This window comes from Crocuta crocuta, unplaced genomic scaffold (assembly GCF_008692635.1).
Source record: "Crocuta crocuta isolate KB4526 unplaced genomic scaffold, BGI_CrCroc_1.0 scaffold262, whole genome shotgun sequence".
In the NCBI taxonomy this organism is placed as follows: domain Eukaryota; kingdom Metazoa; phylum Chordata; class Mammalia; order Carnivora; family Hyaenidae; genus Crocuta; species Crocuta crocuta.
Genome location: NW_027528869.1, coordinates 4,627,869 through 4,640,212, shown reverse-complemented (window position 1 = coordinate 4,640,212; position 12,344 = coordinate 4,627,869).

The following is a 12,344-nucleotide window of genomic DNA, read 5'->3' as shown; positions in this document are numbered from 1 at the left end:
GGCAGGATGGTGGCAGCGAATTCTCCCACGTCTGGTTCCCTTACAGTTGCTTTCCCCTCAAAAATCGGCAAGTGCTGCTCGGCACACAATCTAGAAGGAAGGACGTTATGGAGGACATGATGCCTCGGGTCTTCAAACAGAAGCTGTTAGTACGAGGGTAGACTAAGAGGTCCCCGCGACATCAAGAAAACGTCTCTGTTTAAGAGCAAAAATTAAGAACAGAATGGTTGATTTGAGCCTCTGTGGATGTGACCACCCTGAACAAATGCCTGGCAGAGATTACAGGTCCCCAACTCTATTTAAGACGCTTGGGTGTAGCCACAGGCAAGTATAACTAAAGCAAAAATATAACTGGAAAGGTGGAACTGAGTTAATTGCATTGGATAGTGCTGTAATTTGGCTGAAGGCATAGCATGTTAACCAAGGGGAAAATCCAGTACAGGGTCTGGAAAACGAGCTCTGCGTACTGCTCGGCATTTACCCAGCCCTGCTAGGGAAGGGCAGTTGTGACTTCTGTGGCCACAGGCTCTGCCATGTCACAGAGCCTTGAAAGACCTTCCTACATACCACCCACAAAGAGTAGGGCGAACCTGACATCCACGTGTTTGGAATGACAAACGCCACCTTGTATGTGCGCACATGCAGGAGCCTTAAGGATTGGAAAGACTTCTGTTTAGTCTTGTAGGACTTAAAAAAATATTCAGTCAATTATCCGAAATGTAACTGGAAAGAGTACTCCAGTTTCCAATGAGACTGAATAATGGAGTCGCCTTACTTAGTGTTTGTCTGTTTCCACCAAGAAACAGTTCATGTCCTTGAAAGCACTAACATGGTGTCAAGATCATTTCTAGAGTGTCGCTATGTCTGTGTGTTCTACTGGCCACACAGATCCAGGCGGGCCCCTTGGCTGGGCTGTCTAGTTTTGTGCCCTCTTCCCCCGCAATTTTCCTTGGGCAAATGTAAAGATATGTGTTGACTGCTTTCTCACATCTGTGGAAGTTTAGCCATCGGGATGCTCTGATCAGCATCTGAGTTCAAGGGGAAAGTCTTGAGGGAGGATATGAGGTTCTTTTATTTGGGGATTGGACACTTTACTAATGAAATGTACTAGGGTTTTTTTTTTTTAAGTTTATTTATTTGTTCTTGAGAGAGAAAGAGAGAGCGAGAGCGAGAGCAAGAGAGAGAGAGAGAGAGAGAGAGAGTGCACATGAATGGGGAAGGAAAGAGAGAAAAGGAGAGAGAATCCCAAGCAGGCTCTGAGCAGAGCCCAGTGTGGGGCTCGAACCCACAAACCATGAGATTGTGACCTGAGCCGGAATCAAGAGTTAAATGCTTAACTGACTGAGCTACTCTGGTGCCCTAAATGTACTAGGTTTTAATTGGATAACTGGTATGTAGCCAGCATCTACTTACTGGACTTGCTGCGTACTCTGTACAAAAGGAGACACAGTCACTCTTTAATTCCTTATAAATATTCAGTGCTTTACCTGAAATGGTCCATTAGACCCTAGTAATAATGCCTTCGGTAACATGAGGGGCAAAGTGAAGAAGGCGATATATATACCTTTAATATCTGTCTTCTAGTATCGCTGTTGTCATTAGCTGGAGAAAGACCTTCTCACTTTTTGTTTTGATCACCACTTATTGTTTGCTGACTACTTTTCTCTGGCTCTGAAGCTGCGTGGTGTTGACGAGGCTCGGGAGTTCTGTTCTTTTAGCCATTTTGAACCTCCATCCACACCCCAGCTGCCTAAAGAACAAAAAGACAGTAATTAGTATGGATCTGGTAACTGTCCAAGGTGGCTACATGGGCTCCTTTCCCCTGCCGAGTTCAGACCTCTTCAACAGCCCCCTTCTACTGCGACATCACACGGCTGGGTCGGCCAGACTTTCCGCTTGGCTGGAAGTGCCCGTCCAAGGGCCCACGTTCTTGGAACGCTCTTGGAGTTTCATGAATTTTATCTTTCAAAACCAGTTTCAGGATGAGCTCGCTGAGACAAGAAGGGGGGGGAGACTAAGAGGATTCTTAGAGACTTTCCAGTTGGTGGAATTATATTCAAATGACATCTCAGTGAGACAGACCTGAGAAAGGAAACAATACAGGCAAGAAGAAAACAGTCTGCGGGAGAAAAAAGGACGGAGCGTGGCAGGGAGGAAAGAGGTAAGGCTGTGAAATTTCTGGTCAATGCTGCAACTGCAAAGAGGAGCGGCAGGGAACAAACAGCCATTTGATTTGGAGGATACTGTGTAACTTTCAATTTATTTACCTTTCAAGCTGTGCTTGCTAATATTAGCATCGACATCCTCTGCACATATAATGGCTTTGGGGAACATGCTTGAGATTCCTTTTGGCTAACTGAGTTTGAGCAAAAACAAGTTAAAGCTATGATTAATTTTCTTTTCTGGGAGCTGTAAGGGGCCAGATCCACCTTCAGAGATTTCTCCTTGTATCTCATCATTAAAAGCCCTTGATTCATACATTCATTAAAAGTGTTTATGCCGGCTCCAACTTGAAAATCTGCCCTACACGGCATTGTGCCAGAAGTTGATTCTCATTGCTTCGGAAGGAGGGAAAAATATTCTTGTACTTGAGGCTAATACTGTGGCACTGGGCAAGAGGGGAAATTCCTTCCCAAGAATAAATGACTTTACAGAGGTCAAATGAAATTTTGCCCGATTCTTTACCCACATGGAAAGCGAAAGTGTCTAATCTACCCTCCAGGCGAGGGGCATGGGAACACAGAGCAGACCGGCAGATCACCCCGAACTGTGTGAAAAGACCTGTGCAGATGGCAGAGAGAGGTGCGCCCTCCAGCCCCACGTGGTTTCAGACCCCTGAACTCTTTCCTACCCACAACCACAAGCTCATGGCTGTGGAAAGAATCAGATTTAACATTTTAATCACATCCAGAGGCACAGTAAGCTGGAGTTTCAGCCAGAACAGATCTGATTTCCTTCCCGGACTTGATAACTTTGTTTTACAAAATAAGTTCAGTGATATTTCAAGGGTTAATTAGGAGCCTTTAGGAATCCTGGACTGGCACTTATCTTTTAAAAATATTTACACAACTTCGCTTTATATGATACCACTGTGTATGTGTATGTGTGTGTGTGTGCGCGCGCGTGTGTGTGTTTTAAGAGCTCAAAGCATTTAAGATTTTTCTCTCCAAACCCTAAACATCTGCAAAAGTACACAGGAGGGTGAGATTTATTAAGCTCATTTGGAAGGCCAGGACATGGACTCACTTGAAAGTTGAAATGCAGGAAGGCGGCTCACTCGCTCACTCACCCCAAGGCCAGACAGTGGGAGAGAGAAACTAGATCTTCCATGTCCGGGAGTTCTGTCTCAGGGACCCCCCCTCTCCATGCACTGTCTCCCCCTCTAAAACCCACTGTGGGAATCCAGAAAGACCAAATGCCTCCTCCACTTCTCCTTTCTTAACCCGAGAGCACCTCCCCTCCAGGGTTTCCCCGGCTCCAGAATTCTCTATAAAAAATGCAACCCGACCACATACTCCCAAGCATCTCGGGACTATGCCTGGAGCCTAGCTCTCCTCGGGAAGGAGTTTGAAACGTGTAGAAGGCATTGGAGGTCAAGGCAAGCTGAAAGGTGAAGGCTCAGAGAGAATGTGCTGGCCGTTCTGTCCCCACAGCCCAGGGAGGGTTCCCGGGCCTCACCATCCTCCCCTCCCCGAGGCCTAGGCTGTTCGGAGATCACAGGGCCTGTTAACCCACTCCCGGGAGTGGCTTTTCTCAAACAGGCACTTTTATTATCAAATGAGTGATGAGGGAGGGGGAGGTGAGGAAAGATATGAGAAGCTGATGTAATCTTCTGTCACATCATCGGGTTTTTATGAAAAACTTACGCTGTCTCATCCTTACGGGGACGGAATTCAGTTCTCAGGGGCTTGTGAAGATGCAGTAGCAAAGCAGTGCGCGCTTGCATGCATGTGTGTGTGTGTGTGTGTGTGTGTGTGTGTGTGTGTTTTCCACAGCATGCACTTCGGCAAATATTTTCTCCTCTCCACTTTGAAATATTTTCCCTAAAAACCAAAGTAATGTAGGTTCATTGCACAAGATTTGAAACATGTAGAAATGTGACCCACAAGAAGCTGAAATTCATCTGGTAATGTTACCATCTAATTTCATCAACATTTTGGTGAATAGGCACAGTCCGTCCTCTGTTCTTCTATGGAATAGAAGTCCTAAGAGGGCAGGGATCTTGCTCACATCCGTGACCCAGAGTTCTGAACAGGGCCTCAGGTGTGGCAGCGTGCAGATGTCTTGGTTGAATAAATGCATAACTGTAAAAGAGCAATTTGAATTAAAATTAAATTTGTCGCGATGCAGCAGGGAACAGAAATAGAGTTGCCTGGATGTGGCAGACTTGGGTCCATGCTCCCGCTAATGATTTATGGTGGCTCCTTGGATATGTCATGTCACCTCTCTGGGCCTGAGTTTCTCCTTCAGTCCAATAATCACAGTTAACATTTACTGAGTGCTTACTGGGTGCCGAGCATTATTATAAGCTCTCCATGTTATTTCTCACCGCAGCTCTGTGAAATGGGTATCTTCTGCCCCCATCTGATGCACAAGAAAACAGGCCTTTGGGAGGCCGATTTATCCACAGCCACATAGCCAGTGAGTGGAGAGCTGGGCTTGCACTCCCGCATCCGAGTTCTCCTCTCCAGTGGCTATAGGCTATGTGACTATAGGACTAAGTGACTTCCAGGGCCCCTCCCGGTGAAGCTCAACTGTGGAGCAAGGTCCAGATGATTATTACATGGAGATCAGAGAGCAAAGTTCTTAACTAGAGGACTTGCTCCCGAATGTGAGGAGTCCAGATGGGCATTCATTGACAGAGCATAATTAGAGCGCAGTGTGCTCTTGAAGCGGTGCTCCATCATTCAGAGGCATTATGAGGGCTCTCGTGTGCTGTTCTGCTTCTCAGGACGGCTGCCCATAGGACGGTGCACTTGACTCAGGCAGGCAAGCCAGCGAGAACTAAATCTGATCATTTCTGACAGCGGGCAAGCCCCAATGCATTAGGCAGGGGAGGAGGAATGGGAATCTCCTTTGATGATGAGCCAGGATTTCAATGGGCAGCGCCCTGTCCTGATCCCTCCCTCTCCCCCTCCCCAGATGTACATTCGGACAGATAGCTTGTGTGTTTGCCTGGGCCCATGGTAACCGAGTCTCCTTTTTGGTGAGGAGGAACGGGCTTCGTTAAATAGATCTATTTGTGTGACTCCTATTACTCATTTGGAGCACTGTCCCTCCTTTTTTCCGCTGTGGTCTGTGTGGGTGAGTCAGAGAGAGCCTAAACAGGCTGCTTTGAATTGATGGCTCACTCCCAGCCTCTCTTGACCCACTGCCAACCGAGCAGGGCGTAGCTTACCAACAAATCTTTTTTTTTTTTTTTTTTAAAGGCAGACTGATTCATAGAAACTCCTTTAAAACGCAGTGAAAAGAAACCGCCCATCACACACCCCAGCACACTAGCGCTGGAAACTTATAACCTCGGGAGGCAGGTCCCTCCCTCACTGTGGTCACACACCTTCAGAAGAGCGGACCAGGCAGCCAGTAGCTCCCGCCACTCAGGACGCCTCAGCCACTTCGGACCCTCAGGTAGGATAGCTTCCAATGCTGCCGAGGTGCTTGGCAAACTTTCTTTCCTTCTCTGCTCTCCTTCTTCTGAGCTAGTCACCTAAACTTCGCTTTTTTCCTTTTGCTATTTTTCTCTGATTCTCTGAATTGAACTCTCTGAAACATCTGGCTGAAAGTGGATACTGAGACAACTTTTTCCATAAGGTTCAGACAAATGCCTTTTGACCTGGGGTTTGGGGGAGGAGCGGGGGTAAGTCCATGGAACTGGGCTGTGATTATGTTTTGCAGTAACTGGGTCCTTGCCCTGAAGATGTGGAGGGAGCAGGGATTTAGGGAACGCACCAGGATAGGGCATTCTTCACGAGGAAACACCACAAGCCTTTGAAAGGGCGCACCTATTTGCCAGATGCTTCCAGTTTGTCCCTTTGGATACAAACTGCTTCAGGACTTGGGTTGTTTCTCTTGGTTCTTTGCTGGTCTTTTTTGGATGATAGGTAGATACGTGCTTTCCTGTTTATTTTTGCTGTTGCATTTACTATAGCTCTTTTACCTTGTTCATTCACTTCTGTTTAAATGTAAGTGTTTTTTCTCCCCACAGGATGGGAGGAAGGGGTTGGGTTGTTTAAAGAAAACAGAGAGGTGGCGGGGAGGGGGCGGGTTGGGAATCAACTTGAATCAACTGATTCAAGTAAAATGCAGGAGTTTCATTTGGTGGAATCTTCCTGATGTGGATTCCAGAGCCCCATCTCTCCTGGCCAGATGCAGAGGATGGGGAGAGGTGGGAAGGGAACTGGGTTTGCAGGAGAGGGTGGGGCAGGGGAACTTTATCTGGTGTAAAAAAAAAATGTTGAATGGCTTTGTGCTTCCACCCCCAGAAACAGCTGAATTTTAGTTCTGAGAGAAAACAAATAATCGTTAGCATCAGAAATAAGAAAAGAATTTTTTTAGCTGGCTGTGGACGTTTTCAGGATGGAAGGCAGTGATTGTTTTGGAACATTTTATCTTCCCGCTCTTCTAGAATGTGTCTGTGCAAACGCAAACAGTCGTGTTAGTGATACAGTGGATCTGGAGAAAGGAAGAAGGGTGATTTCTATTTGCTTTTTTTTCTTAATGTTTATATATTTGGGGGGGAGGGGAAGAGAGAGGGAGACACAGAATCTGAAGCAGACTCCAGGCTCTGAGCTGTCAGCCTAGAGCCCAGTGCAGGGCTCGAACCCACGATCCGTGAGATTATGACCTGAGCCGAAGACAAAGTCGGATGCTTAACCAACTAAGGCATCCAGGTGCCCTTGATTTGTTTTACTTTTAGGTTAGCATTTTGTTTGAGGTGTGGCCCGTTTCAACACAGATACTGGTTTTTATTTTTGCTCCAGATAAACAAGATGAGGAAAATGACAGGATTCAGCTTGTCGGATGAAATTAGGCTTTTCCTTTAGAAAGTTCGTTGGAAGAGAAGATTTCAGTGTAATCAGCCTGTGTACATTGTACAGACAAGGCGCCTCGTAAAACTGCCCTCGAGGGGATGATTAACTAAGTGCAAGGGAAACTTTTCAAGATGCAGGGAACTCCCACATTTGCTTAAAATGTTTATTATTTCCAGATTACGTGGATGTGGAGTCAAGGAAGCCATTATTAAGTTGATGGTAATGGCATTCTGTGAGTCCAATATGACTCTTCTTATAGTTCTGTGTAAGTTGAAGTATAAGCAGTATTTAACCAGTCAGCAAATAAAAAATACTGACGAATGTCGGGGTGCAACCATCCGAATTGCATTGTGTGTGTGTGTGTGTGTGTGTGTGTGTGTGTGCGTGCGCGTTTCACATTATATTACACTCTCGTTCCAGAAGTGAGAAAATACACCACATGTTATTTCCGGGAGTTTGAGGGCACTTGTTTAAATGCTGTTCCAATTCCTGCCTTTCCCACTGCCTCTAAGAAGTAGTGAGGGAGCTCTCCAGCTGCGGGAGTTTTTCTGGATTTCAACCCAAAGTCTTTGAAAATCCTGAAATGTGAGGGCTATTCCCCCCCCCACCCCAACACACACACAGCCTCCCACCCTCAGAGCCAGATTGAATTCCACCACAGACTCCGAAGAATGGGGCGGGGGTGGAGTGCGTCTGGAGGGCTGCAGGACATCCGGTCCAGCATCCTGGTCAGAGGACCCCCCAGATTTTACATTGTTTGAGGGGACTAAGCTGTCCTGGGAGTTGGCCGAAGGCCATGACGGGCCAGCCCAAGCCGATCACATCCCAGAACAGATGCTGGCTACTTCCCAGGACTACAGGGCACATCTCTGAGGAAAGGAAAGGCATCCCTTCTATGCACCGGTAGAGAGACTTGCTGTGACTTTCTTGACTCTTCCTGCTTCCTTCTGAGACCTGCTTAGGCTTATCCAGTTCCCAGGGATCATCCAGACTCTGGGGGGCCTTGTGAGGGGGCTCCATAGAGACCACCCTGGGATGAAAACCCTCTTGGCTTGGTCTGGGGGATTGGTTCATGCTTAGATGCACTGGGATCAATGCAGAGAGAGTAGTCAGAGACCTAGAAGGCTTATCATAGATGAAGCAAAATGTTTTTCTGTAGACTCATCAGAGCCTCATGGGAAGTATATCTGAAAAATGGCCATAGGAAAGGGCACAAGGAAAATTTACACTCTGTCTTCAATTTTGTTCATCAAATTCTCAGTTTGAGGGAGATTCTCAGTTTGAGGATCAATTCATTCATTCTCCACCATATGCAGAAATCCTATTTTTACGCCACCTTGGACAGATGGCCACTTTACATTTCCTTAAAATCTCCAGAAGAGGGATGCTCACTACCTCACAGTGAGGGCCTCCATGCTCCCCCCCTTCCACCCGCCCACTTTGCTAGACAACTCTAATTATTAGCATTTCTTAAATCCACCACAATTGGCTTCCCTATAACTTCTATGCTTTGTGCCTAGTTCTGTCCCTGGGCATGCAGAAGATAAATACCTATTCAACAACCTAAACAACATTTTTGTTGTTGCTCTACCTTTATCCTCTAAATGCTTAACCCTTAATTCATGTTTAATGGATAAAACTTGATGGATCAGTATTATTATTATTCCCTAAGACTCCACAAGAGCAGGAAGCACTTTTAAAGCTCTAAAACTATACACGTAGTCAGCCATACATACCTGCAGGATTTGATTCTGAGGTATTTCGTTTCTAAACACATGAATATGGTTTCTTCTTTACCTTACCACATGTGTGTACAAGGCTGACTAACATAAAAGCTCAGACATTTGGGAATCTCCGATGTGCAGACTCAGAGGGGACACACCCAGTTGCTACTTACGGAGGCGATGGTTAAATCAATCCAATACCAGAGACACAAGCTTCTTTCTTACTTGGCCTTGCTGGGGTTATCCCATACTTTGGTTTACAGTTCATGTAGCTCACACTTTTCCATCGTTACCACCTGTCATGATAGCTACAGGAACACGCTGCCAATCCTCTATAACCCTAGACTAATTGTTGGCTAGCAAAACGAAGTCAGTCTTTGAAGAGCTCATAATCTTTCGCCAGTGTAGATCTGAAAATTCCTGACCATGAAATGCTCTTTTCCAATGCTCTTCCCAGTTCTGCTTAGAGGATTCTGGATTTCTGTTCAGTAATCCAGGGAGCCCAAATATGGTTCCAATTAGGAGTCCACTTGAATTCACAATACCCCACTCCCCCCAAACGCATATGTCCTGAGACCACTTTTTGTAACACTTCAGTCCCTGGAGCCCCGAAATAATTTCTTTCAATTTAACGAATAGATCCACTGGCAACGAAGTATAAAGATAAAAGTATAATCCCTTGTGGAGATCACTGCTTCTCTCTCTTCCTTTTAAGAAATATTTGGGTCAGCATTTTCTTCCCTGTTCTGGAAATGGCCATTTCCCTGGAACTAAAATGGACTCCACTCTTGGTGCCATTGACTTGATGAGGATGTGGCAGCTTTTGTATTTCCTGAGTCTGTTTCATGAATTCGCTCTTCAACTAGGGTAGTTAAAATTGAGAACACAGGCAGAGGTTGAAAGTGGTGGTAAGAATCTTGGGACAGACCCAACATGGCTCAATAGGAGATGGGGGGCTGTGGTCAGGTCCCCACTCTGTCCTGTGACAAATGGGCAAGTCATTTGTCTCCTTCATGGAGGGCACTGAACTTGATGGTCTCCAAGGCCTCCCCGTGGCTCTGAAATTCTACTGTTCTAAGATCATATCATCCTGTTTTGAGGAATCCCTTGGCTCATGCTAATAGTTTAGTCCATAAAAGTTGGGGGGAAAGTTAACTGAGGCAACATGTTGCATCGCAGGGCACTTTACAGAAGGTTGAGGGCCCAGGCAGCCTCCAGGGCTCACCCACTCTGAGATTCCTTTCGCCTTGTCATCGGATAGTAATGAGCATTCACCCAGCTCTCAGAAAAGGAAGAGGTTTGATTAATTAAACATAAGAGGTGCCAGCTTGAGTGAGAAGAGGCAGGCCATAGAAGCCTCTTAAGACACTGCCAACAGAAAAGGCTTCACCAGTAGCCAAACCAGGTTCAGGAAGAAACTGAGCTGGTCCTGGGAAAGGAACTCCACCCTCTTCTCTGGGAGGGGGACCATGCGGTGCGAGGGTGTGGCAGTAAAGGTGTGGATGAGAGAGAATCTTTGAATCTTCGCATAGTCAGTTGAATAGCTGTAGAGGGGGAAGAGGGAGTGAGTGCAAAAGCAGGTGTTTCCTTAGGCCTGTGTTGTTGAGGGAGAAGAAAACGTGTCACTGGACAGCCCTGGGGGGAAAGAGTGCTGTGGAAAGAGGAAGACTGGGAGAAGTGTGAGGAAGATTCCATTCCTATTTCCTCCCCTTCTTGTCTGAGGACCACCCCCCCCTCATGTTTCAGAACATTCCTCAGGGTCAAATATTATGTCTTTTGTCCCCTGTGAATAGCCCTGTGAAGAGTCCCCTGTGAAGAACCCAAGCTACAAATGTTGGTCAATACATCCTTGGTGTTATTTGAATGTCCATTAAATATTTATGCCAACAGGGCAGTGACCTCCCTTGATGTTTTCCATCTTTTCAGAAGGCTCAGATCAGAGCTAAGAGCAAAATGAGGTCCTTGATACTTTGACTTCTCTCAAATAATCGAAGACCCCTCCCTGGGAGCGGGGGGGGGTGCTGGAGATGGGGAACTGGAGAGAGGTTTGGTATCCTGAAACATTGAGTTAGGCTGGCGGGTGTGTCCCCGCTTGCCTTTACCGGATGTGGCTTTGGTGGAGAAGAGACCCTTGTGCTGTGGGTGGGAGCCAGGGTGGAGTGTTGGAAGCCTGTCTTAGGGCTTGCAGTGTGGGGATCTGGTCTGGGCTTTTTGGTGGCTCTGCTGTGGGCCTCCTCAGCAATATGACAGGAAGGAGCAGACGCCCCTGGCACCATTTTTGAGGGGGCCCTGCTGACCCTCTGGTGAATTAGGAGGTGGTGGAAGGAACAGAGTGAAGGGTAGCTCTGGTAGAAGGTCTAGAACATCTGCTGAACCCTGAGACCAATACGAGAGAGAGAAGATCATGCTGTAATGGAGGGGGCCTGGCCTGGGGGGTGCGAGATGGTGGGTTCCTGTTCCGATTTAGCCCTGGGGAAGGTGCTTTTTCTCCTTGGTTCAGGGACTGGACCAGAAACTCTACACCTCTAAACCAGTGCTGTCAACAAAGGCCAAGGGGCCGGAGGCCCCCCCAGCGCACTTGCCTCTGGCTGCTGGCGGCCTCGGAGCTGCAGGCTCTCCAGGCAGCGGCTTTGCTGGTTGAAGGCTGTTGCCGCCACCTACTGCCGACCCGCCCAAGTGCCCCTGGGCTGGGCCACACCTTGATTTTCTTCCCAGACCCTAGTTATTGTCTTGGCAACCTCTCCCTCAGAGACATCCTGGTGGCCAGAACACTCCTCTTTTGTCAGAAGCAGAAGACACCGCAGCTCCTGTCCTCACCCCAGGGGCCGTCGCAGGGCGGCCGGACCAGCTGCGGTCTGGGGGCGTGGGCTGCCCCCCCCCCCCCCCCAGCCCCGGTCTGGCCTGAGCCTTTGCACATGTTGCCAGATCCACCCACTCCTTGGACACAAAGGAAGACAAGAGGAAATGAGAGAGAGAGAGAGAGAGGCTGTTCTCCTTGGGAGCATTTGCAAAAGCAAGATTCATGCCACTTATTTGCCTTTAGCATAGCCGCTGGTTCTTGGATTCTGCCAGAGAAGCCTAAAGCCCATTTTGCTGGCCTGAGCCTCTCATCTTTCATAAAGGAACAAAAAGAATCACCAACAACCATCTAACCTTTGCTCTGTCAGGCACGAGCCCCTCGATCCTCACACTAGGCGTCTGAGGTCTACAGATCACGGTCAAGGAGTGCCAGATTCAACAAATCACCACAACGTATACTTTACATAGCCTACAATTTAATATGTCAATGATACCTCAACAAAACTGAAATTAAAAAAAGAGGTGATGGAGTCAGGATTTGAACCTGGAACCCATGTTCTTTGTCACTGTATACTTTTTCACCAACCAGAGAGGTGATGTGATTTTCCCAAAGTCAGCAGTTAAAGGCAGAATCTGTTTGAGATTTTGGTTTTCAAATAGGTGCTTGCCTTTTTTCCTTCCTTCCTTCCTCTTTCTTCCTTCCTTCCTTCCTTCCTTCCTTCCTTCCTTCCTTCCTTCCTTCCTTCTTAATACCATGCTTGTTGCCCCACCTCCGCCCCCTGGTTCTTCA